Source organism: Bactrocera neohumeralis, chromosome 3 (assembly GCF_024586455.1).
Source record: "Bactrocera neohumeralis isolate Rockhampton chromosome 3, APGP_CSIRO_Bneo_wtdbg2-racon-allhic-juicebox.fasta_v2, whole genome shotgun sequence".
In the NCBI taxonomy this organism is placed as follows: domain Eukaryota; kingdom Metazoa; phylum Arthropoda; class Insecta; order Diptera; family Tephritidae; genus Bactrocera; species Bactrocera neohumeralis.
In genome coordinates, this window is record NC_065920.1 from 16,581,890 (window position 1) to 16,607,460 (window position 25,571).

Genomic DNA, 25,571 nt, shown 5'->3' on the forward strand with positions numbered 1-25,571 from the left:
CATTTGTCGGGTTCGTTGATATTGGACCACTATAGCACATACATAGTTGCCATACAAACTGATCGATCAAAATCTAGTTTTTGTATCGAAAACTGTTTGATTTCACAAGAAATCTTCACAAAATTTGGCATAAATTATCTTAAAGATAACGCTTCAATCTCTGAAGAATTTGTTTAGATCGAGAAACTATAGCTTACAGCTGCCGTACAAACTGTGCAGTAAAACTCAAGTTCTTATATGAAGAACTTCTTTATTTGATAAAATATCTTCACGAAATTTATGATGAATTATTATTCATGGCAGCTCCATAATATCTGAAGAAGTTTTAGAGAGCGGTGGACTCTACCATATGAGTAGCTGTCATACAAGATCACCGATCAAACTCAAGTCCTTGTATGAAGAACTCTTTTATTTGTCAAGTTATCTTCAAGAAATTTTACATTATTAACCAAAACATTGCTATAATCTCCAAACCAATTACACAGATCGGACCACTATAGCATATAGCTGTCATAAAAACTGAACGATCAAAATGTAGTTCATATATGGAAAACTGTTTTGTTTATGAAGGGTATTCTGTTTTTCTTTTTGTTCTTCTGTAAAAAAATCACTGACTTCTCCGGTTATCGTCGTGAATGATGTATCTGATATTATTTATAAGTTATGCCAAGGGAAATATAGAAACTTGTCTATGCCTAATCAACAAACACCTTCAGAAAACGAGATGCCATCCACCAGATCCAATTATACAATACTAACACACACACATACATACATATTTGATATATATATTTATCAACTTTTGCATTCGTTCTGAGTTAAAAATTCATTCATTAATTATTTTGTTGCACTAATTGTGCGCTGACATACGCAGCAGTGCTTTCGCACCAAACTAGGTGCCACATGTGGCATACACGAGACACGTTAAATGCATGAAATGCCACATAATCTACGTACACGTTGATAATTGTGAGGAAAAATCGAAATTGAGACGAAAAAGTGATTACTCTTCGAATGCAGTTGAAGTGTGGCATGCGTTGCAAGTGTTGCAAAAACGGCACGCCAAACAAAATAGACGTAAAACACAATTAAATTGCATTTTAACAAGTGACCACTGATATGTCGACAATAGGCTAATGGGCCGTCAGGCCAAGTTAGACCGTATAAGGGGCAGGGGGGCGAGTCACTACGGCAACTAAAGCAAATCAAACGCTGAAATAATTAATTAAAAAAAATGCTAAGGTGGTTCATACATGAGCGCTGCATTGCAGAAACAGACGTTAAACAAGTAAGCAACAACAACAGTAACAACATTGAAGTCAAAATGTAACAACATTTATGAATCGCCGTCACTTCGCGCATTTTTCCTTCTTTTTAAGTATGAGTGTGTGTTTGTTTGTGGTAACTGCACATACACAAACACACACGCATAATTGCTCAACTTAATTTTGCACACACATCGATTTCCATTAATTAATTGCATGTCTCGAGCATTTAGTTGCACTGTGACGTGTTGTGGCCACCATGGATTAATCACCTCCGTCCGACACCGTAAATGCACCAACACCAATGCAACAAGCTGCATACATATTTTCACAATATAATAACAACAACAACTTGCATGCTTGCTGCAATTTTTTTACCTTTTTATACTCAATTTTTTGTCGTTACTGCCTTTTAGCCGCATGTTGCACGCAATCTGTGGGCAACGGCGTGCCTCCTATACATAAATATCCAAATTAAATATATATCTAATGCGCTTATTAGTTCATATTCTGCGCATGCAACATAAATTAACCGAATTTGTCGTGGCAATTGCGGAGAGCAAGGCAAATTTGTGTGTGCGTGGTAATTATGCTTGGCACTACGTCGCGTATGAGTGACTTTGTTTGGTGTTGCTAATTTAAATTTATGGTCGCAGTGTGTCAATTTTAACAAATGAAAGCTAGCTTTTCAACATAATTAGATGGTAGATGAAGACTTCGAGTCTCGAACCAAAGCAGGCAGTAGCAATTATTTGATTTGCGCTGTATTGTCTATCATAAAATTCGTGGCTCTCCTTTCCGATGGAACTTTTCGTAGGCCGATTGCTCTGGCCATTTCACAGAACCAATTTCACTATTTTTTTTTAATTTTGGCATATATCATATCTTTATTTTAATTTTGATGAATTGTTTCAAGTTGTGGTAGTTGTTTGTGAGTTTTTACAATAGCTGGAACTCAAATTACCTAAAAATGTTGTTTCATCTGTCTGAGTAATTAAAATTATGGTTGCCATTTATTTCATTATTTAAATGCCTTTCGATAGTTACAATAATGTTGCCACTTAATATATTATACCCTGAACAGACTACTATGTTAGTATGGGAGGTTAATGAGCTAGAGATAGGCCATTTTTAATGGTTAAGAGTTCGATGACAGTAGTCATTCTTTAGAGTGCCGGCGCTTGAAACGAATTTCAACAGACTCCGTGGCATATCTAACGATACCTTCTCCACTGTTTCATAGCATGGGACCCCAAATGTTTAAAGCGTAGCCTTGCCAATAAGGGACAAGTGCACAAGAGATGCTCCATTGTTTCGTTGGTGTCTTGCTCTTGATATTTCCTGCAGTCTTCTCGTGCAGCCCCATTCTTCAGTGAGAGAATTCCAATCAGATTCTCACATTCCCTTCTATCCAACGTCAGTAGGAACTTTGTATAGTATTTCTGACCAATGGTTTTACATATGACTTCGCAGTTAAATCCATCGCATTTGGATTTTCTTTGCCATGCTTCTCTATAGATCGTAGTATAGAAAATGCATGGATTTTCCAATGTTGATCACGTTTTCAGGTGACAGTCGTTCACTATCTCATTTTCCTCGATACTTTTGTGACCTCGCACGCAGAAGTTAAGTCGCTTGGTTCTGGCGACAATCTCCACTGCTGTCCTGCTTTTCAAGACACTTCTGACCGATATGGAAAAGGCTTTAAGGTTTTAACTACCTTGATTGCTGTTTGGTTGCCCACGTAGATGTTGAATCTGAAGTTGTCTTCTGATACGTATAATAGACAGCATGAAGAGCTGTGTCGATTTGGCCACTTCTGTCTGCCTGTATATACGTGAACTATTCCCTCAGTTTTTGAGATAACAAGCTTTTACACACGTCTTGTTCTCCACAAGAAGCTTCTCATTTGTCGTAACCTTCGATAACGGACCACTATAACTTGTAGCTGTCATACAAACTGAATAATCGGAATGAAGTTCTTTTATAGACAAATTTTGTACTTAACGAAATGAAATTTGGCAACAGTGCAAATTTCGAAGAAATAGTTAAATTAGGGCCTCTTTAATATACAGCTGCCATCAAGTTCTTGGTTTGGACTCTTTTGCATTTGTAAAGGGTATTCTAGTTTCGGTGCAATCGAAGTGAACGTTTTTTTTTTGTTTTTCTTGAAATTAATTTACCTCAGATATACTCGTATATATCTTACTCTTTATTTATAGTTTTTCTAGAATCGAACATATTTTTCATATTTCCATAATTTAGGTATGAAAAAATATCTCCTTATTTAATATATGAGTTTTCAAACTCGCATTATTTTAGATGATATATCTTTTAGAATGACGTGCCACCTATAAGTAGTTCCGGTTTTGCAGACGACGAAACTCTAAAATGCATTTTTCATGAAACAACTTCTTTGGTTGCGATTGTTAGGATATCTTTAGTCTTAATCAATCGATTTTCTTGATATTTGGCAGAAATATTTTTTAAACAACTCTCCTGTGAACCAAAAAAAAAAACTCGTGAAAGTTCCAAATTAAGTCAAAAATCGATTTTTTTGGGATAGCCGCCATTTTATGAAATATTTTTTCAGTTTTGTTGTTCCAACTTCCAAACCATAATCCGCCCTTAAATGTATTTTTGTGTGTCTCACAATCATGTTTAACCTTTTCTCAAGTATTCAAAGTGTTTAGAAATATAGAATGCCATAGTAAAATCGAAGCGGTGTTGCCATATTTTTATTAAAAGCTAAAGAAATTTTCATATTTTGCATAATTTTTAATTTTTATAAAAAGTCTTTGCAAAAATTATTTTAGAAAAATTATTTCAGGCAGTGTTGCCACCTGAAATTTTTTATTTTTCGGCCCTCTAAACCATTATACGCCCTTAAAGTGACTCACAATAATGTTTAACCTCTTTAGGTTTCAAAGTGTTTAGAAAATAAAATGCCGTCATAGAATCGAGGCGGTGTTGCCATTTTTCTTTAACAGTTAAAAAAAAATTCGTATTTTGCATAATTTTCGATGCCAGCGTAAAGTATTTAGATACAATTAGTTTCTAAATTATTTTAGGCGGTGTTGCCACCTGAACAGAGTTTTTTCAGGTTTCTAAAATATAATACTTCCACAAATGTATTGTTGTGCTCAGAAGTGTTTCGCAATCATATTTTACTTGTTAGAATTCAAAATGTTTAGAAAAATAGTTTGCCATAGTAAAATCGGAGAGGTGTTGCCATATTTTTATATAAATATAACTTATATATATATATATATGTATATATAAGTTAAAGAAATTTGCATAGTTTGTTTAATTTTTATGCAAACATAAACTGTTCGCATAAAATTAGTTCCTAAAATTAATTTTAGACAGTATTGCCACCTGACGCGTTTTCTTGTTCGGGCCTACAAAGGCCTCTTAAATTTTTTGTTGAACGTTTAAGTGTGTCGTACACTTTTGGAATATTTGGAAGCATAATATTCCATATTATAGTATAAACAGTGTTGCCATATTTCTGTTTAAAGAAAAATAAATATTAGTATTTTCCATAATTTGTAATGCATACGTAGTGTTTTTATAAGATTAGTTTCCAAAATTATTTTCGACAGTGTTGCCACCATTTCAAATTTTGATAATTAAAAAATTTCAGAATAATAATAAATTTAAACCGGAAGTTTAATAGAATCAAAAGTACTTTGCAATGCGCTGATTAAAAACAAATTAGTCGGTTGTGATAGGGTTGCCACCTAATTAAAAAAATTTAATTTTAAATTTCAATTTTATACAATTTCAAACTGACTAACAAACGAGTACATGTGTTTACCTTCATCACATAATTTTCGTATTTAAAACAATTTATCATAGTTTAGACAAGCTGTGTGTTTCTGCCACTGAGACTGTCATATATGGAACTGCTCGATTGAACTAAAATAATTTTTATTTTTTTTATTATTTTTTTATATATTTTTTTTATTTTTTTTATAAATTTTTTTAATTGTTTTATTAATGATTTATGCCTTAGTTTTATTTTTCTCTAAATGCCACCAAGTTATTGCATCATCTATTCATGTTGACCGTGTTGGTTCAACTCATATCGTTCGTTTACTGCTCGCGCTCGTTGCGTCTACGTGTTGGTATGTAAATATATATGCGCATATCAAGATGTCGGCTGTCATGCACAAATTGTCATCTCAAATTACCATATTAATAAACAAATTGTCGCGCATTATTGCTTAAGTTGCAATACCGATATTTAAAGTATTTGGCAAAAACGAAAATCAGAAGTCGAGAATGAAGCATATAAAGAGCAGCAAAAAAGGCAAAAATAAATTTTAAAACTAAAAATGCACTGTAAATACTATATTTATGGCAGCCAAAAAAGCAAATTAGTAGCTTAACTTGGCTTACGCATGCGCTTGCGCCACCCGCTCGCTCTCCTTCGCGCGCTTAAACGTTTGACGAAATGTCCAGCTTGATGTGGCTGCCAGCGAGACGCGCTATGTGTGGCTGCTGCTGACACAATTAACAAACTTGTTTCGCGATTTATTACCAAATTATGAAAATACAGTGATTTTTTGCAAAAATAAATTTTTATTTAATTTTTTTTTTTACTTTAAAATTTTTTTTCTAAATTTTTTATTTTTATTTTCTTGTTTTTCTTTTTTTCCAATTTCAATTGCAAAAATGACAAATGAGCTCTAGCGCAAAAATAAATATAGGTACATATTTGTACCGCAATGTGCGTGTGTAATAAATCTAAATCTGTGTATTTTTTGCATCTGAGTTGTTGCAGCAACTAAATTCTGTTATTTAGTTGCTCACAAATATGTCTATTAAATTAAATTGCTTTTTCGACACTATAAGCAATAAACAACAACAAGATACATGCACAGATATGCCTTATGTGTTGCCATTTTACACACTTCGCCACTTGCGCCCCGCGCGTGTGGATGCTACAAGCAGCTGCCACTTGATTTTGTTAATATTTATACCCTCAACAGGGTGTATTGAGCTTGTCATGAAGTTTTTAATACTCATAATTAAACCTCTACAGCAATACTGTATTCTGTGAATCAAGTTCTTGTATGGAAAACTTTTTTATTTGACGAGATATCTGCATGAAATTCGGCATGATCTATTATCTAAGACAACGATGCAATATCCGAAGAAATTGTTAAGATCGAACCACTATAGCATGTAGCTGCCCTACAAACTGAACGATCGAAATCATGTACTTGTATGGAAAGCTTTTTCATTTGAAGAGATATCTTCACGAAATTAGGCATGGATTGTTATTTACAGCAATACTGTATTCTGTGAAGAAATTGTTCAGATCGAACCACGTTATCGTATAGCTGTCATACAAACTGAATCATCAGAATCAAGTACTTATATGGAAAACTTTTTCATTTGTCGAGATAATTTCAAGAACTTCAGCATGTTCGACTATCTAAGATAATGATGAAACATCCTAAGAAATGGTTCTGATCGGATCAAAAAAGCCATACAAACTGAACGATCGAAATCAAAGGCTTGTATGGAAAACTTTTTCATTTGAAGAGATATCTTCACGAAATTCAGCAGATTTGATTACCTAAGACAATGCTGCAATCACCGTAGAAATTATTCAGATCGGCCCACTACAGCATATATCTCTCATACGAATTGACCGATCATAGTTCATGTATAGAAACCTTTATATTTGTAAAGGGTATAATAGCTTCACTGCAACTGCAGTTAACATTTTTATATTTATTTTTTATTTTATTTCTTATTATATTAAACTTTGCTTTTGTCAACTGATCACTCATATCTAGGCGGTGCGCCGTGTCGGCGTTTTGACGATCAACGTTCGCAGTTTTGACATCGACCGCCTTATGCGTACGACACTCTGTATGCACATCGTACGCAGTTAGTATGTGGCACCTGCCTTTTACGCCACACGGTGTCACTTGTCAATCAATTTGTCCGAAAAGTCGCGTGCTTTGCAAGCTCCTCCATTCTAACTATCAGCGCTAAGCGCTAAGTGCTCAGCTCGGTGCGGCTTACTCATTGACTGCCGCTATTGACTTATGGACTTGGCGCTCGTTTGGCTTCATATTAGATTTATTGTTGTTAATGTTTTTGTTGTTGTTTGTTTCAATAATTTTCCAGTGTTTGTTGGATTTTCCAAATGTGCATACATCATATCGAACGCTATTTTTGTAAACGCACCAACTGTTTTGTCCTACAAATGGCAGTAATGATCAGTCAAATTGTATAAATAATGAAAGCCATAGTGGAATTCATTAAAAAATAATTATGACTGCTTTTTATGGTCGATGTAATTGAATATGAAACACTGCGGGTGGCCTCAAGTTGAAGTCTGTGTTTGAAAAAATATCGAAAGGCGTTAATTTTAGTTCCGAGCTTTGTTTGTATGATGTATTTTCTAAGCGAATTTCAGGGTTCTTCTGAGAGATATATTTGGTTAGAGTTTTCTGTTGAAAGTTTTAGAAATAAAGTGTTTTTCAGTTTCGCAATATGAAATAAATATTAAAGAAAGGCATATAACCGAACTCTTAATAGAGTCTTTATTGATAAACAGGGATAACTTTTAAAGTCTCCAACATTACCATTTCTGTTTGCCTTTCCTGTATACAAGGTGCGTTCCAAAGTAAACAGGACTTTTTGAATCTAGCGCCCCCTGGTGGCGCCAACTATATGTCGAAGACGTTAGAATCTGCTAACTTTATCGATTGTCCAGTGAGAATTTCATGACATTTCATTGATTGGAAGTGAAGTTATTACGTTTTAAGTATCAGTATATTTGTGTTATCGGTGCGAAAATGAGCTTCGAACAAAGAGCCAACATTAAATTTTGTTTTTAAATTGATAAAACTTTTACAGAAACGTTTTAATTGATGAAACAAGTTTATGACGATGATTGCCTATCCCGTAGCAGAGTGCACGAGTGGTTTCAACGTTTTTAAAGTGGTCATGAGCACATAAATGACGATCAACCTGTGGGCCAATCAAAACCCGTGATCACCGGAAGTTCCATCGAAACTGTGCGTGAATTCATCAGCCGAAATCATCATTGAAATTCATGGAAATGGAATTGAACATCTCTAAAACATCGATTTATCGCATTTTGACCGAACATTTGAGCTTACGAAAGGTGTGTGCACGGTTTGTTCCGCACAAATTGACTGACGACCAAAAATTACTCAGAATCCAACATTCGAAGGACGAATCACATTTTAACCATTGACCACTCAAAACCCGTGCGACTTCTTCCGAAAAATGCCATAATTTCAAAAGGCCCCCGGCATACTGGTCGCGAGATCACTACCTTCAATATCAAGTAGTTTTTTCTGGATGAAACGGTCGCCATTGACGGTCACGTTCTTACCGGCATCTTGAATACTGACCGATAATTTCACCGTCAAACCGTTGTTTTTCTGTGAAATGATAGCAATCTCTTCAGGTTTACATACCATTGAACTAAAAACGGGCTTCATCGTTGAACAAAATTTCTCTCTCTTCTTGAAAAGACGTCGTTAAGATCTTCTTGCAATTTCTTTCAAAGATATCGACGTAAAATGCGCCAAGCGTTCCAAGCGTCAGTCGAGTTGCTGCAAAGGAACGGTTTCGATTCTCCACGGTTTTCGTGTACACTCTTTGCTACGACAGCTATATTTTCTTCACTGCATGCCGGACTTAGTCCGTTCAGTCGAATATTGACTCATAATGAATGCTGAGTCTCAGTATGGGTGATGGTGTTGCGAATAGTACGCTCAGTAGATCGATTAGGTTGACAATAAGTTGAGCGAAACCGTCGAAACACATTCTATATATTTAGAACGTGAATTTTTGTAATTCAGTTGAACGGTTTGTAAACGTTGTTAGGCGTAAGCCTTTCCATGATGAAATACAAAACAATACTGAATAAAAATAGCATGACAGCTTGACACGACTCCCGCGTGATCTGTCAAAAAAGGTCTATTGAAAAAAGATCCTCCACTTGGATCACGCGTTATAACTTCGCTGAATATTTCGATGAATTAGCAGCTGAAAACGAAGTTTACAAATAGAAACCTTTGAACTGATAGTCGAAACTAACGTCTATTGCATTTTTAGAGTTTGAGTTTTTGATTCGGAACCTCCCATTAGATGTACTTATAGACGGATGAGAACCCGATACTGCTTATAACTACTACTTATATCTAGTCTATAGTTTATCTTATGGATTTTCAATTATCTTGTCAATAGCAAATTAGTGACACAAAAGTCACTCAATTACTAAATCCTCTAATTAACTCCGCGGCTATAACTAGTTCTCAGCAGGTGCTCTTGGTTTCTTCAACCATGAAAATATCGGTCAGAGCCTTACATAAATGCTTTCGAAAAGCAGCAGTTGAGGAAAGCTGCCAAGTTGACAGTGCTTGGCCGAATAAAAATCCAGGTCCGTTCCGGTTACGCAGACCCGACTATCGTGGGAACAGTCTGGTATGTTAACCCTGGTTGGCTTAGGCGTTGCTAAAGTCTGTACTCTCATACTTTATTAAACTGCAAATTCGACTACATATCAATTCGGCAATCTGAGCAAAACCGTTCGATGACAAATTTCAGGAATCACAGTATCTTTCTTTATAATATTTTCAATTCAGTGTAGTCGCATGCTTTTTTACATTCCTGAGATGGGATAACGACGATATAGAAGTATTACTGAAGTCTGTCTATAAATATTTGCAAGATTTTAGGCCGTCACTCATAACCTCGCTTATTTTTTGACCTTTCATAGAATTTCTACGGATTGATGACGGCTGGATGAAAACTTTGGTCTCTGAATAAACTAGTTAGCAAATCTTTAGAGATCTAAGCAGATTCTTTATTGAACGAAAACTTTGGTATCAGAATTAAGAAGTTAGCATTTTTAGAGTTTATGGCCTTTCTTCACTAAGTATTCAAAGCTTCTTTCCCTCAATCAAACTTTCTGTGTTTCAGTCAAAATTCTTCCCATCTGCTCTGCCTCTCAAGGTATTCTTTCACATAACATTCCTTTATAAATCTATTTTCCATATTCTTAACAGTATAACCAGAGAAAGCAAACTTTTATTACCGCAGACATGCTTCAAAATTTGTATGCAAACCAAAAGAATGCTAAAGACCTGAGCAAAAGTGATTGAAAACAAACCAAAAGCCAAAGAAAAGGGGGTAAAGACGAAAAAGGTCCTGTGTGTAAAACAAAGCCCGGACAACACTTTTCTGAGTGTACAAGCAAGCAACATCTTGCACGACATTTAACTAACAAAACACAACAACAAATTCACCAGTTAAAGCAACAAAAATAACAAGCGGTGGATGGCTAGCAGATTACAAGCTCTACTTCTTAGTTGTTGTACAAGAAAACCAGAAATTATAAAACCGAAAAGTTTGAGACAGAACTTTTTTCTACACAGCAACAATACCAACAACAAAATGTTCTTCGGCAACAACAATTTAACAAGCAAAATCTATGTAAATGTTTAATCGGCGAAGGTGTGAGTGCAATGCGGTGAAGCGTGGAATGTGCGTGCGGCGGGGTTTCGTGGCGGCATGGGTCCAATGGGGCGCTGTGTCTCGGCTGATGAAGTGCGTAAAGTAATTTTAATAGAAAATTGATTTATAATTGGAAAATGTTTTCCAGAAATTGATTTGCCACAAAGACCGCAGCGCAACGCAACGCAACCCAACATAGCATAGCACGGCACAGTGCGGCATAACACAGCTAAGCGCCGCATAGCAAGCCGCGAGCAGCTCTCAGCCCATTTTAAGTTTTGAGAAGTTTGTCTACTTATTTTCATTTTTGTCTTGCAAGCACCACTGAACTGCTGAAACGAGTTTCGCTGAGGGGAGATGGTCTAACGCCATCGCTGATGGTGATGATGACTTTGATGAGCAAAATTTCTTTACTTTCAGTTTTGAGAATATACATACATAATATATATGTACATATACATATATATATATATATATGGTATATGTCGATTTCAATACGTATGCACCTGTAGGCACTACTTTTGGAAGAGTCATATTCCAATATCTGCTTAAGGTGTTCTCAGCAAGTCGCTGCTTAGTTTTAGCCCACTTATGCGTATCTACACACAACTATCTATGTGCTCGTCAACTCTTGTTGTTAGCATTTGAGGCGTTGCCATGGCCAACACCATCGTCTGCACTCGAAACTGAAACTTCTTTTACGCTGCAGTCAAGACCTTAAGAAAAGGAGCAAGAAAGAACGAAAGTAGTTGAAAATCGTTAAAAACAAAAGTCCTTGCAATTCCTAGTGCATGGCTGCAATTCTTCATACTTTTTGCATCTTCGTTTGGCTGCTTTGAGTACTTACTTTCGCTTAGCGAATTTGATGCTTTCTAGTGGTTGCTAAACTGGTGTTTGTGCAATGCACAGTAGGACTGGTTTAAGCAAATGTGAAGTAAAAATAAATTAACTGAAGGAATGGAAAAACAAGGACAGATGTTAACTTTGGCTGAAAAATCTGTATCCCCATAAAAGTGTATAGAAAAATCTTTATCCCCGTTCTGATCGATCATTTTTGTGTGGTAGCTATAAGCAATAGTGAATCGAAGTCAACAATTTTTTGGACATTGTAGTGTTGCTTTGGACAATAAACTGTATCAAATTTCATGAAGATATCTTGGCAAATAAAAATGTTTTGCATACAACGATTTGATTTTGATCGATCATTTTATATGGCAGCTATATGCTATGGTAGTCCGATCTGAGCAATTTCTTCAGATATTGCACAATTGCCTCAGATAAGAATCCATTTCAAATTTCTTAAAATTATCTCATCAAATGAAAATGTTTTCCGTACAAGCACTTCATTCCGATCATTCAGTTTGTATGGCAGCTATATCCAGTACTGATCCTACATCGTCGGATCAGGCAAATGAGCAGCTTTTTGGGCAGAAAACTATGTGTGCAGCATTTCAGATCGATAACTTGAAAATTGAGGGACTAGTTCGCGTACATACGGACCGAAAGACAAGCTGTCATATCTAAATCGACTCAATATGTTACGCTGATCACTTATGTACATACATACATACTCGATAGGGTCTCAGACGTTTTCTTTCTGGAAGTTACAAACTTCTGGTTAAACTTAATAAATTCTGCTCACAGTATAATTATAAAGTGTTAAACATTTTAGAATTTTCTATTGAGATGCATTGGAACTGAGAGCGACCTATTTCATCTGATTTCCGTTGAACGTTTTGTTTTGATAACATTTGTACACATTAAGCACTCGTCTTTTCTGAAGTCCACTAATCTTTTTCAGCAAAGATCAGAATCTTTGAACCAAGAAAATTCAGTTCAGGACGGTTCTGAAATCCTTAAACTTTGCTATATGTCTTTGGAATTTATTCCAATATAAAGCACGGAGATTATTCAGAGTCTTAGAAAATTTATCACTTCACACATAAGTGTGTCGGAGAGTTTCTAGTTGGTTTGGCATTGGTCTAGCTAAATTGGACCATTTCTGTCTTAGCAACAATTATACGAGTCCGCACTTCTTTAAGGTTTCTAAAACATAGATAAATTTGGATCACCCTTAAGTAGACTAATCTAGAAACACATGACGGATTCATTATCTCACATGTTTCGACTTTCTTCAAAAATTATTCCATTAAAGCACACAAAAAGTCTTGAAAGCTCCACCTTGTTCTTGTTGTAGTCTCTTATTGTGTTTTAAGTCCTCCATCACCTCATATTTGGGACATTTGGTCCCAGCTGTCGCATAACGCCGTGAGCTATCTGGGTTTAAGTCAACTGGTCTACTAAGATTTGCCTCTGTTGGTAGTAGTCTGGTACCGTCTTTTGCATTCGAAATATTATTTCATGAACCTAAAATACTGCAAGTGTTTTGTCATTGATATTTTAGTATATTTTATAGACTCGTGTTTTCTAGCTAACTTGATGATCTATGGACTGTTCGCTTCATTAAAATTGCTTTTAAGTACTAATGAGAACTAGGACTAGGTCTGTTCCCATAATAAACAAACGAGTCTAAGTAACCAGAATGTAGGTTGGTAGGTAGAGTGGCTGTCTGACGACACACCCTGCACCTAGGTCTCCAAGAGGTTATTTGAGGTACCACAGGGACTTACATCACTTATGTGTCCTCTCGGAACCAGTCCTTGCTTCTGATGAAGTTCATATAGAAACCCTCTACCAGAATAACTGGATCATATATTGAGCGAACGACTGGTGACACAGAAGCCTGTCTAGCCGCTCCCACCAAAAATTGAAGTTTAGTATACATTTAGTATAAACTACAATTTCAGAGAGTACTGTTCTCAAAACCCTATTAGAAACCCATTCCAGTCCCACAGTAATACAACTATATTTCAGCTGCCTTCTCAGCAGCACCCACAGTCGCTTACAGTCTTATCGGTGTTGCTGGTTTTTAAAGATGTGCGCTTTCTCTCTTTCGCTGACGCGGCTGCTGACTCTCCACCTCTATGTCCCTCACTCGCTTTTCTCACCGCTCAGCTGCTAGCGAAAACTTTTCCAATTGACTTTGCTTACGTTGGTATTTTTCTTGCTAACAGCTTTTCCCACCAACAACGCTAACCATGTGGCAAGTAAACAGAGCTCTCAGCGTCTGAAGGGTGAAGAGGCAGCAAATAAAAGAGATAAGCGTGTAAGAAGTGCTAAGATGTGGCGAGGTGCGTTAATGCGGCCACAACACAAGCGGTTGAGGCAACCGAAGGCGAAGAAGAAGAGGAAGCCAAAGTAGCAGGCAAAGGCGACGAGGAAGCAGCTCCGGTGGCTACATTGTAATTTTGAAAATGAGTAAAGTTTTTCCAACCTTAAAGTGGGTTTCTGTGGCTGCTGCCAAAGTGAAAATAAGCACAAACATACAGACATACACACACACACACACACTTGCAACCCATTTGAATGCTGTGGCAGTGGCAAGTGCTCGAAAAGTTACAAGGAGAAAAATTTAGAAATTTTGCTATCTTTGCATTTGCTGCTTTTAAATACTTTACCGCTATGCGCAGCATTTCCGAAGAAACTGACAATGCCACCGCGCAGTTGAGGTCCTTCAAAGTCATCTTCAACTGGCGGGCACGTCTTCTTTGTGGCGTATTGTTTTTGACGTTGGCCGCTCTGAAGCGGAAACTATTACGAGTCGCTGGCGCTGGCGCTGCCACTTCTTTCAAAGCTTCTGCCGTTTATGTGGCAATGTGGCAGCTTTGGTCGGCTGCCGCGTCGGCTTTTAGCATTAGTCGCTGTGCGTGCGGACACACGCTCCGGCCCCGTTCCCCGTCCCAGCGGCCTGTGACGTCGGCCTGCGGCTGTTGCGGTTCATTTAATTGAATTACGAGAGTATTTTTATTGAGTTCGCGCAACATACACATAAAAGGATTAACACGCGAAAACTTTTTTGATTTACCGCCTTATCTTTCGTTCATTTGAGAAATTCTTCGGCAGCTGCCTTCACTTCCTGCCTTCCTCGGCGTAAACTTGGTTGCGCTTTGATGCCTACAAAGTCATTTATTTGCACATTCTTCCTCTTAATAAAGCTGCTAATACCGCCGCCGGGTCGCGGGCGTACGACGAGCGGCCAACCGACGTGTCCGCTTATCGCTGACTGGTGCAGAACCCTGCTTGACAATTTCACTTTGTAATTCATTTTATTTATTGTAGGCGCTAATGTCCTTCAGAAGCCTTGCCTCACTGTCACACACACACACTCACTCACCTTGAGATTTATATATATACATATTTGCAAAGCCGATTCTTACTTTCCTTTGCCGCCCCATGGTGACCATCACACCTCTGCTTTCCTTTATTATTCATCTTCTTCTTCGCCTTCACTGGCACACTTTGAAATTAATTTGCTTCTGCACGCAATTGTCGTCAGACGGCATAACAACAGCAACAATGCAGTGAGAGAGTGCAACCATTTTGCCTGCATTACGTGCAATGAAAGCAAGTACCGTTCAAGTGTGTCGCCGTAGAGAACGAAAAAAGATAATTTTTCACCTGACTGCCTTATCTTCTGTGCGACGCTTCCTTTATGCTCGCCACCTTTCTCACTCTCACTGTGTGCTTTTGCCGCAGGAAGAACGTACCGCTTGTTGTCCATCGGCCGATTTACGCCATCCATTGCAGCGGCTCAGCATTTAATTATTTCTCATTTTTAATTTACAACCACTCGACTGCTTTGATTAATTTGCGCGTAACAGTGTAGAAAATAAATTTCACAGATTTCACCCGAAGCGCCGTTGGTCAGCGCCTTCGTTGCAATGTCACCTGTGGAGATGGAAAATCTATAATTGATTACTTTAAATTTAGTTTTCTGCAAGCGGCATTGTATGACCTTTAAGTTGAAATGGTCAAAGTAACCATGGATATTGATAAATCGTCCACTTAAGAAATCGAGAATTCCTTCGAAACAAATTTTTACGATTCGCGGTATTTCTCTTTTCCATAACTTTCAAATTCACCATTCGGAGCCGTGGAATACGTCCCATCTCAAGGGGCAGAAAGCTGGGCATTCGCATAGATAATATTCCAGCGTGTTATTATTCTTCGCGCATGCTTTGCATTCCGCTGAATCCACTTATCCCATTTTCTGAAGGTGAGATTTTAAAGGTACGTGCCCTCTGGTGGCCCCTGTAATGTCACTAAGCTCGCTTTTGCCAAGAAGTAGGGACTTTTTGATCTGTTCGCCTTAACAATACCCCAAAGTAACTTTGTGTTAAGCTTTGAGTTATTTGTGTTCCGGGACTAGAGGTGTACCTTAAGGTTCTATTGCTTCAAACAACTCTTGAATGACCCGAATGGCCTGGGACAACTTGTGTTTCCAGCTGCCTCCGAGCGGACCGGCTTCTCCAGCTTACATCCGCCTTGTCTGTACACTAAAAAATTTATGGACGTGCTGGTTAGAGCAGAAGTCCTGTTGGCATCTTCTGTTATGCGCATAATTTCTTTACTGATCTTCCTTTCCCCATCGCATTGCCAACTTAGCCAAAGTTCATTGACAAGGGCGAGTATGATACCATGCTCGTAGTGACGCCGAGTCGGACTCCATTGGCCTAAAATCATACTCCAGCTGGCTGTAAGCATTGCGTCATACTTCACTTGTAGGTGTGTTGGCCGGATGTCGAGGATAACCTACGGAGTTCTTCTAATGGTAGCGCCCTTAAAACCATTATTAGTGAAAACGTGCTCTCCATTTACCACAGTCCATTTGAAATTCAACGGCTAGCTTTTGGAATTTATATTTACGAAAAATATCAATTCTAGTTCACTATCTTATAACGACGTCCAGTTTGTTTAACGTGGGCTCCTACTGACGACAACCTTACCCCACGGCGTTGAAAAGCACAGCGGATCAAATCAATGCGTTGATCTGCGTCCCGAAAATGCCGTAATTTGTGTGTGTCAGTTGTCAGTTGTTTCCGCATTCGGATTTTAACCACAGCCACCACGATACTCCCCGAGGTGTCATTCCGCATTTGGAGCTCAACAAACCCAACGTTTTTAATGTTCTTATAAGTCACTCCGTTAGGATTATTATCCCAAGTGTCTCACCACCAACATCTGACCCCAACCGAATACTATCGTGGCTGCTTCCTACCATACAGCGGTTCCATAAGTGGCGCAGGCCATAAACAAGCCACGATATATTGTGCGAACAGCTCGTTGTCGGAAACCCCAATCACCTCGCAAAATGCGTCGTACTTTACCTACGGATGCCTGCGGTCGCTTTTTCACATACGCTAAGTGTGGAGGGACACACATTCTTTCACCCGGACAATCGGTGAACGAACGAGTAACCTTCGAAGAAGGAGGTCACCGGCATACGCAGAACACTTACAGAGTGGCTCGAGCTGCCCAAGCAGATAACTATCTCATAGCAGTGAGATTTCCGGATTTGTATCCGAAAACGGATTTTCAACTCGCCAGAATGTCTCAAAATTACTTGGATTATGTATTTTACCATCCGCCGTTGTATCTCAAGGATCCAATAGTGCAAAACAAAAGGCTCTGTCTGGGTTCTATAGTTTGCAGTTTTGCTACATATGCGTTGCATTATTTCCCTGGAGAAGCCTAATTCAGATCAGCTCAGTATTTGATTGTAACCCTGTGTGCCAGCATTTCATTTACCGAAAGACGATTTCTGATTCGTCTTGCTTCGCTTCGGGAGGCAGTGCTTAATCGCCGCTTGCGTTGCTGTTGAAAAGAAGCCTCTAGTCAGCTGATTGAATTCTTCATCAATCGATTTACTTAGAAGTTAAAAACAGCTTTTCTTACTCAAAGAGAGAGAGGTCGAATGTTAAATTAGCTGGATCTGGTAGTTCCAATATCGCACACAGAACCACTACATCAGTTCACACTGGTCCATTTACCACATGGACGAAGAAATACATTCGAATCATATCCATCACGGGAAAAGTGGGCGAATTGGATTGTTAGCGTATAGTTTGGTTTTGGATCTGCATCGGTTAGGCAGAGAGTTGATGTGGGAACTCTGAATGTATTACCCACCCATCCGCTCACCTTAAATCCGCTATTTTAAATATGTTGCTCAATCGGAATAACCGCTTTCTAGATTTGTGGATAAATGTTTTCGTTGTCGACAACCGTAGCTCTGACAAAATCTAACTTAAGCCTGGTTAGAAAATATTGAGAGAACCAATTTGAAATCCAAAACCCTTGCCATAAAGTTTCATCCCCACACAACTCTTGTTGGACCTACACGGCTCTAAATTTGATTGACTAAGGGCGAGCTTCAATCTAGGTAATAACCAGTGATAACCAACAGACCACTGTTATTCCAAAAGAAATAATCACATACCGATCAAAAACCGTTACTCACCCACACATCAATACATATCGACCGCGAGTGCTATCTGCTCGCTGAATTTATAACCACGTTCGATATTATGACTTCGGCGAGATCACTTTCGTCAACGCTGACATAAATCACCCGTTAAGTGTACAACCGCTCGCAGTGCAGCGTTGCAATTAATAAAAATGCGAAAAACGGCGAACAAGCGATATTTTATGGCATCAAAAATGCTTGCGCCATAAATAAGTGGAGTCCGTGAGTGGCGGCAGCCGCAGCCGAATAAGAAGAAGACAAGTGAAAAAAAGAATATGAATTTTTATTTTGCTATTAATTAAATTGTGAATTATGTAGGCAATTCGCACGCCATCATAAATGGTTGACCGAACGCCGAAATGTACGCGAAAACATGTGAACTGCAGCGCCGGCACTCTGATCCGATCCGAGCGATGAGCGGGCGCTGCTGCAAGCTGTTGGGGCACCGCATGCCGACAGGTAAAGTGAAGTGGGCCACGCAGTTGCGGTGGACTTGGGCGTATGTGACTTATTGCTGTGATAAATATGTAATAATGTATTACATACTGACAGATATATAAGTGTGTGTGTGCTTATATGTGAATCGCTGTACATGAGAAGTACCTGGTCGTCGTCTTGTTGCTCACTTGATGCTGTTGCACGTAAATGTTGCGCACGTTTGGAGGCGCATAAACTTTTATTATCGCCCAACGCAGTCGGGTCCCCACACACACAAACATACATACGCCGAGGCAAGTACATGACCTCACGAAGCGCGACCAAATATCATATCCACCAACAGTCCACCGAGTTGAATGCCAAGCAAAACAAATAGAAGTCACAAGTAAATTAAAACTTTATGAGAAAATCACAAAGAAAAACGAAACAAACACAACAACACAAAGCCACAAAAATGGCAACTGTTGCAACAGCGCCGGCGCAATGCCAATGCCGTCACCATGCCGCAGAAATATATCAACGAGACATCTTCCACATTCAATGTGATATTAAATTATAAATGAATGAAATTTTATGACACACACATAAACGAGGCGGCCACGGCAAAGAGGATGCGCCGCAGTACCACATGAGCGAATTGGACGCAGGGACCAAGCAGGCACAACTGCACGCATGATGAGGCTACTGCGCTGACTTTACTTATGGTTCTCTGCAGCTTTGATACACTAGACAACAAAAGAATTTAGACTGGCAGAGAGTCGTTTTATTTCAGCTTCCCTCCCGTTGGACTCATTTTACAGTGGTGTCTGATGGACTACTCCAAAGAACTATTCATTTATTAGCAAACATGCGGAAACTTTGCGACTTGATCTTTCACGGAGTCCTAGGAAAATTTGAATTTGCCCTTCTATATCAGTGTTTTACAGAAAAAGTTATGACTTGTGTTTGCTTTGGTTGTGGACTGGGCCTTGGACCCACCGCAGCTCCAAAAATGGTCGAATTTACAACGAATCACTTCTGCCACATCCTAAGAGCCGCTGGGTTTTATTTTATTTTAGTGCAATACTCCTCACTGCTTAATGTAGTTACAGGGTTCTTTCATAGCACCAATTATTATATTCCTGATGCTTAGTCCATCTACTTCTTCGTCTTTAATGGCGTAGACACCAGTCGTTTCTTCTTTTCGCAATTTGACGCCAATTCGAGATACCAAGTGCACCGATCTCCATTCTCTATGTGATCTCTCCAACGGAGTGCAGGTCTTCTTCTTCCTCTGCTTTCACCGGCGGGTACTGCGTCGAATACTTTCAGAGCTGGAGTGTTTTCATCCATACGGACGACATGACCTAGCCGCTGTCTCTTAATGTCGTCGTATAACTCGTACAGCTGATCGTCCCATCGAATGCGATATTAGCTTAGTCCTTACTGTGTATCATTGATGTATTTACTTGGAGTTGTTTCTTGCCACTTAGTCTACCTCATAGCTATGTGTTCTTGTCTGTTGATATTCTATTATTTGAAAATTAAGATCCTTTAAACTCTTCTAATCAAATCTGTTGTCAAAGGAGAACCGTTTTATAATACTATTGCTCTCCTAACATCATCCAGCAAGCACGAGGTCGAAATTGCATGCTGTAAAACATGCCTGTCGTGAGATGCGACTAAAATCCAAATGCACTATGACTTTTACACACGCCCACTTACTATCGGGTAAAAGCCCATTTGCCCCTTTTGCGATGACACCGCTTCTATCAAACACTTACTCACACTCTGTCCGATGCTTCACTCAACAGCCCACAACTCTGGCAACATTGATCTCATAAAACTACTAAGTTGAACTGAAGTTATATACTTTGAATGAGATTATTACTAATGAAAAGACATTTAAAGGTCAAGCGCCAAATGTCACCAGTCTTTGACTTCGATAGGTACTCATTGGTAATAGCAAAAGCTAAAAGGTCTGACCGATGACTTAAATCTGGTGCCATGGGGAGCAGTGAGCTCTTGGAGTTCGCTGCAATCTGCTCATTTGGTTTGGCCCTTTGTGGAGATTCGTGGTGGCTTTCGTTTAAACGCGGGAAGAAATGACAAATTCAGTGCAATGTAGAGTCACATTGCGGCTGGGTGCCGGACTCGCAGCACGGCAGAGGTTTTAGATTGGCCTCGAGCCCGACTAAGGTGGAATATGTGTCCCTTTTACTTTACCGATTGGAACTGAATAATGGTTGCAAAAACCTGGCATTATTTGCCAGCAACGCATTGTTCTGTTAAGTGTGCTTTTAAGCACCGTGACGTTAAGCCGTCAACGCAGTTACACACGTAAATCATACCAGACGTTGTTCTTCGAACAAGCTACAAATATAATCAGTCAAGAGCTGAACAGAGGCTCAACTTGAAAAACCTTCGGCTACGAAGTCTTACCGGAGACTTAATTCTGATACTACGGAAAGTCTTTGAAGTTCGCTCCAATTTGCTTATTGCGGTCGGCTCTTCGGTGAGTCTTGAGGTGGTTTTAGTTAAGGACCTGCATCCGGGATAGAGTCTTTCTTTTGTCACTTGATGCGGAGTCGCATTGCGGCTAATGGTCGGGTCCGGAGCACAACAAAACCTCGAACCTGACTAAGGTGTAATAGGTGTTCATTCCAGTATGCCTTTTGGCACTAAAAAATGTTTTGCATATTTTGGTATTCTTTTGTGGGGTTTGGCAGGAACATACCAGGTACTCACAAAAAACACACGGACATTGTTCTTCTAACGTTCCGTGGGAATATAGATCTAAATGACTTTGAAGAAAAACTTATGTTGCCTTTTAAGTCCCTTCTTCTGTTACTCTCTTTTGTACCTAATTCCCAGAAGCATAAGATTTAGTTATATGTAATCTAAAACTTTAGATATAACTAAAAGTGTATTTCAGCAGGGATAGTACGAGATCTGAATGTAAAGTTCGAAGCGTGGTCGTTTTGAAATCTTCTTTTATATTAAAAACTTTTTTAATGTCTATGAAATATAGATCAAACAACTGTTATGGTTTGGGAGTGGCAGGCCCTGCTGAGCTTACCTTCTTAGATGACGTTTTTCCTAATTATTTATAATAATTTCCGCGACCTGTTTTACTATTTTAGTTGTGACCATGTTATCGATTTGTATTCAAACAATTTGTATATACGGTATACTCTCATTTGAACCATACTGTAATATCCTCCACCACTTGACGTTTCGCTTACTACTCACAAGTTGCTGTGTACAAAATTTTTATGATTCGCTCGTTCGCTGACTGATCACCGCAGTTTATCTACGCACTTCTCTAGTATAAATGTTTCGGCTTGCGTCTACAAAAGTTTCAAACAGCTTCCTTCAAATTATCGCTTTGAATGTTGCCTTCGTGTCTGCCATATGGTTATAGAGTTATCAGCGGTATTGCCTATGAAAACTTAACTATAGCCTATAAGCGGTTCCATGTATATACATACATACCTACAGATTTATGTACATATATATCGTATAGAAATTGAAATAATGCAATAATTGGCATTGGGCTAACCGTTGGCTTATGCTAGGCTATTCATGCATAGAAGTATAGCTGACAGGCTTTGCTGAGTTGCACTCTACCCGGTCGCCTTTGTTTTAATGTCCCCTTACTAAAATTGCTTCATAAAAGTTCGTACAATAATTATGTTGTGAAATATGATACGCGTCTGTATGAATTTCAATTTCATAGCTTAGAAAAAGGGTTGCCAGATTGTCTCTATACGTTTTGCAATAAGAAATTTAAGTTGTTTTGTAGTTTTTAAAAATAAAATAATAAAGTGTATTTTCTCGGATTGAAAATAACCGATAGGCTATGTTTGTATACTATAAAAAGATGTTAGATCCCGCAAATAAATTTACATCCGTATTCTTTTTTGGGAAAAAGGTCAATTCATTTATTTTTTTGACCTAGATGACTATGTCAGCTATGTTATATTGGGGAAATATTATAAGCCGCGTTGTTGGTGGGCTTACATATTGAAGGTCTCGTCCTATGCAGCTTTGGTATGATTGCAAAGACAGACCATATCTTAAAGTAAGTAAGTTCATATTGAAGTAAAAGAGCGGTTACCTGAATTATAGCCAACTTTCTCGTCTAAGTTCTTTAGAGCTGTATATAGATTTAAGGTGTTACATGGGTTTACTCGGGTAAAAAAAGCCTTTTTTCAACATTTTTTTTTATAAAAATTTAAATATTTTATTAAATTTGTTATTGTTACAAACATGCACTATTAGCAAAGAAATTTCGAATTTTTTGGAAAAAAATATTTTAAGCTCGGCCATTGACATTTCCGGCGACTTCTCGGAAAACAAAGTGTGCTCGTGTTGGCAGGATAACTTCATAGTGATCATCTAAAATTAAAAAAACTATAAACATTTTCGGTTTCATTGCAAATAAACTCTTAAATCGGACTATAGTTGTGGTACCACTCATTTTTAGTCTGAAATTCTCATCGCTCAAATTACTTACTGTCTAGATAAAATTTATATGTCATTGATAGTGAACAAACTTCGACAAATAAAACGTCATAAATATTTGGCAATGTGTGAGATGAGCTTGCTAAAGAGGGCTCCGCATTTTCAACCGATTGTAAGTGAGTTCGTACTCAGTTTTCCTCTTGGGTTCTAGCGCTGAACCTATGAACCACCCGTGCGCTCGGCAAGCATTGGTCAACAACCACACACGATATTCTGTGAGATTTTTTTGACCCAGGGTGAACCGTAAGAGTTTCTCTGAACTACTTTCCCTTAGCAAAGACAATATTGCGGACCTATGAGATTTTTCTGGTCCAGAGTGAACCGAAAGATTTCCTCTGAATGACTTCCTCTTAGCAAAGACAATATCGCCGTAATTGTAGTTGTTTTGACGGGACACTGCAGGTTTACATGAGGTGCGGCTAAATATTTTAACACTTTTTGCCAAAGCTCTTAGAGGAAAGCGAGATGAAATAATCTTGTCACTTTCTCCTCTATTACGCGACTTTTGCCTGGGTTGATATTGAAATATTTCAGTCATCTTCGGTGAACATAGTGAAGTCGCTATTAACCACTTTAAAAAATTCACAGTAAGTCCGCTTATCATTCTGTAGCAAAACTTATGGACTTAGGTCCATACCTTTCCCTCTCTATAATATGATGAATATATAATATATAAACAGCCCGGTTAGTCAACAATCCAGTTGATTAGTGCTATGTGAACACTTACCTTCTAGAACTTTCTCGCTTCTCTTCCCTACCAAATCCGCAACCGGCTTTTTATCAAACTTGGCGAAGGACAACACTGGTTCTCAACATTTCCGCCTACTCGAGTTTTTTCGCAGAAACCATCCATGCACTCACTTGCTTGAAGCGGAACCGCCTACTTGGAACAAAACCGTTCCCACGACAGCCGGGTCAACATAACCGGAATGGACCCAGTTTTTATCCGGTCAAGGACTGCCAATTCGGCAAAATTCTGCCCCTACAACAATAACAACAACTTGGAGCATAAGGATAACATTCGACGAACTGGAAAAATAAAACGGCAACATTTCGGACCCGACCAATTTTTACGTGCATTAAACGTGGATTTATTACCACCTTCATTTGCCTCCTTGCGATGAATGGCGTACTTGGAGTCTAATCACTTCTTTGTATGACCAATGAAAACAACTCACTTAATGCGCCTCTCCCTATAGTTCGAACCCTTCGAAACAGCCCGTTTTCTGGGCCTACCGTTAAGTGATTTCGATGACAGTTAACTTATTGCTTTCCCTCAAACAAAGTCTAGATAATCGCTACAAAAACTTAGTGGCTACACTGCAAGAGGGCAGCAGAATCACGATCTGCTCACAGCTCGATAATTTTAGACGGAAGTTTCGTACCTCATACTAAACAGTTTTGTATACTCTTTTTGATTGATTACTAACAACTTCAATACTTACTGAACGTTTAAGCAATTGCTTTCCATTTTAACCCTTTTTGAGCACGTGCACCTAAATATATCCTTTCCGCTGAAGAAAATATTTAAAAAAAAATGTTTATTAATACGAATCAACATGCCAGATTATGAGCAGCTAAACAATTCAGGAAACTCCGTAAAAAGCAATAATAAATGGGCTGTAGAAAAAGTATAACCCCGAGAGATCATTCAATCATTGCCTTGGAAACCGCAGGGACTATTATTACCGTATTTAAGTAGAAAATGTTTATGCAACTGTGGCCACATTTTGTGGAAACTGAAGCGTCGGCTCGCCTCACATATGTATGTGTGAGCATCGATTATATGCGACTCTAATTGCACATGTGTGTAGACGTGTATCCATTGTCGCAGGCTGGCAGCACTTGTTCCACAATCAATCACAATTTTTTAGCTGTCTTCATATCAGACAGGAAAAAAGTATCGCTTTCTTTCACTTTCCCTTCCGAACCAAAACAAAAAAATTGTTTTTGAGTAATGTGGCACGACGCGTGCCGCTGATTCACAAATAAAGAAACCGGCATTTGTGCGTGTGGACTTCCTTAAAAAGCGTACCCCACTCATTTTTTTCACAGTTCTTTCACCTCAATTGCCTTTGTTCTCCGCTGCACTCACTGTTTACGCCGTCAGCGCGCACTATCCCCCAAACCCGCTTGCTTTCTCTACTTTCAGGTTGTCGTGCGCTTTGTTGTTTTCTCAAGGATATGCTGTTACAGCACATCAATTGAACAACTGTAAAAGCAAAGCAGCAGCAGCAGAGCAGCGGTGGCTCGCGGCCTGACAGCTAGGCACAGTCTTCAGGCAGCCAGGATATTCCCCAAGTGCAAGAGCATTGCAGCGTATGTCCCAGCGCGCATTTTTGTCATTTTCTTTGCTTTCGCCCAGACTCTGTCGCGCTTGCTGTTTTTTTACTGAACTCTCATAGTCTTGGATTTCTTTTTTTTCATACAATTTTTGAATATTCTTCTAGACTTACATTTGCTTTACGTTTCCTACA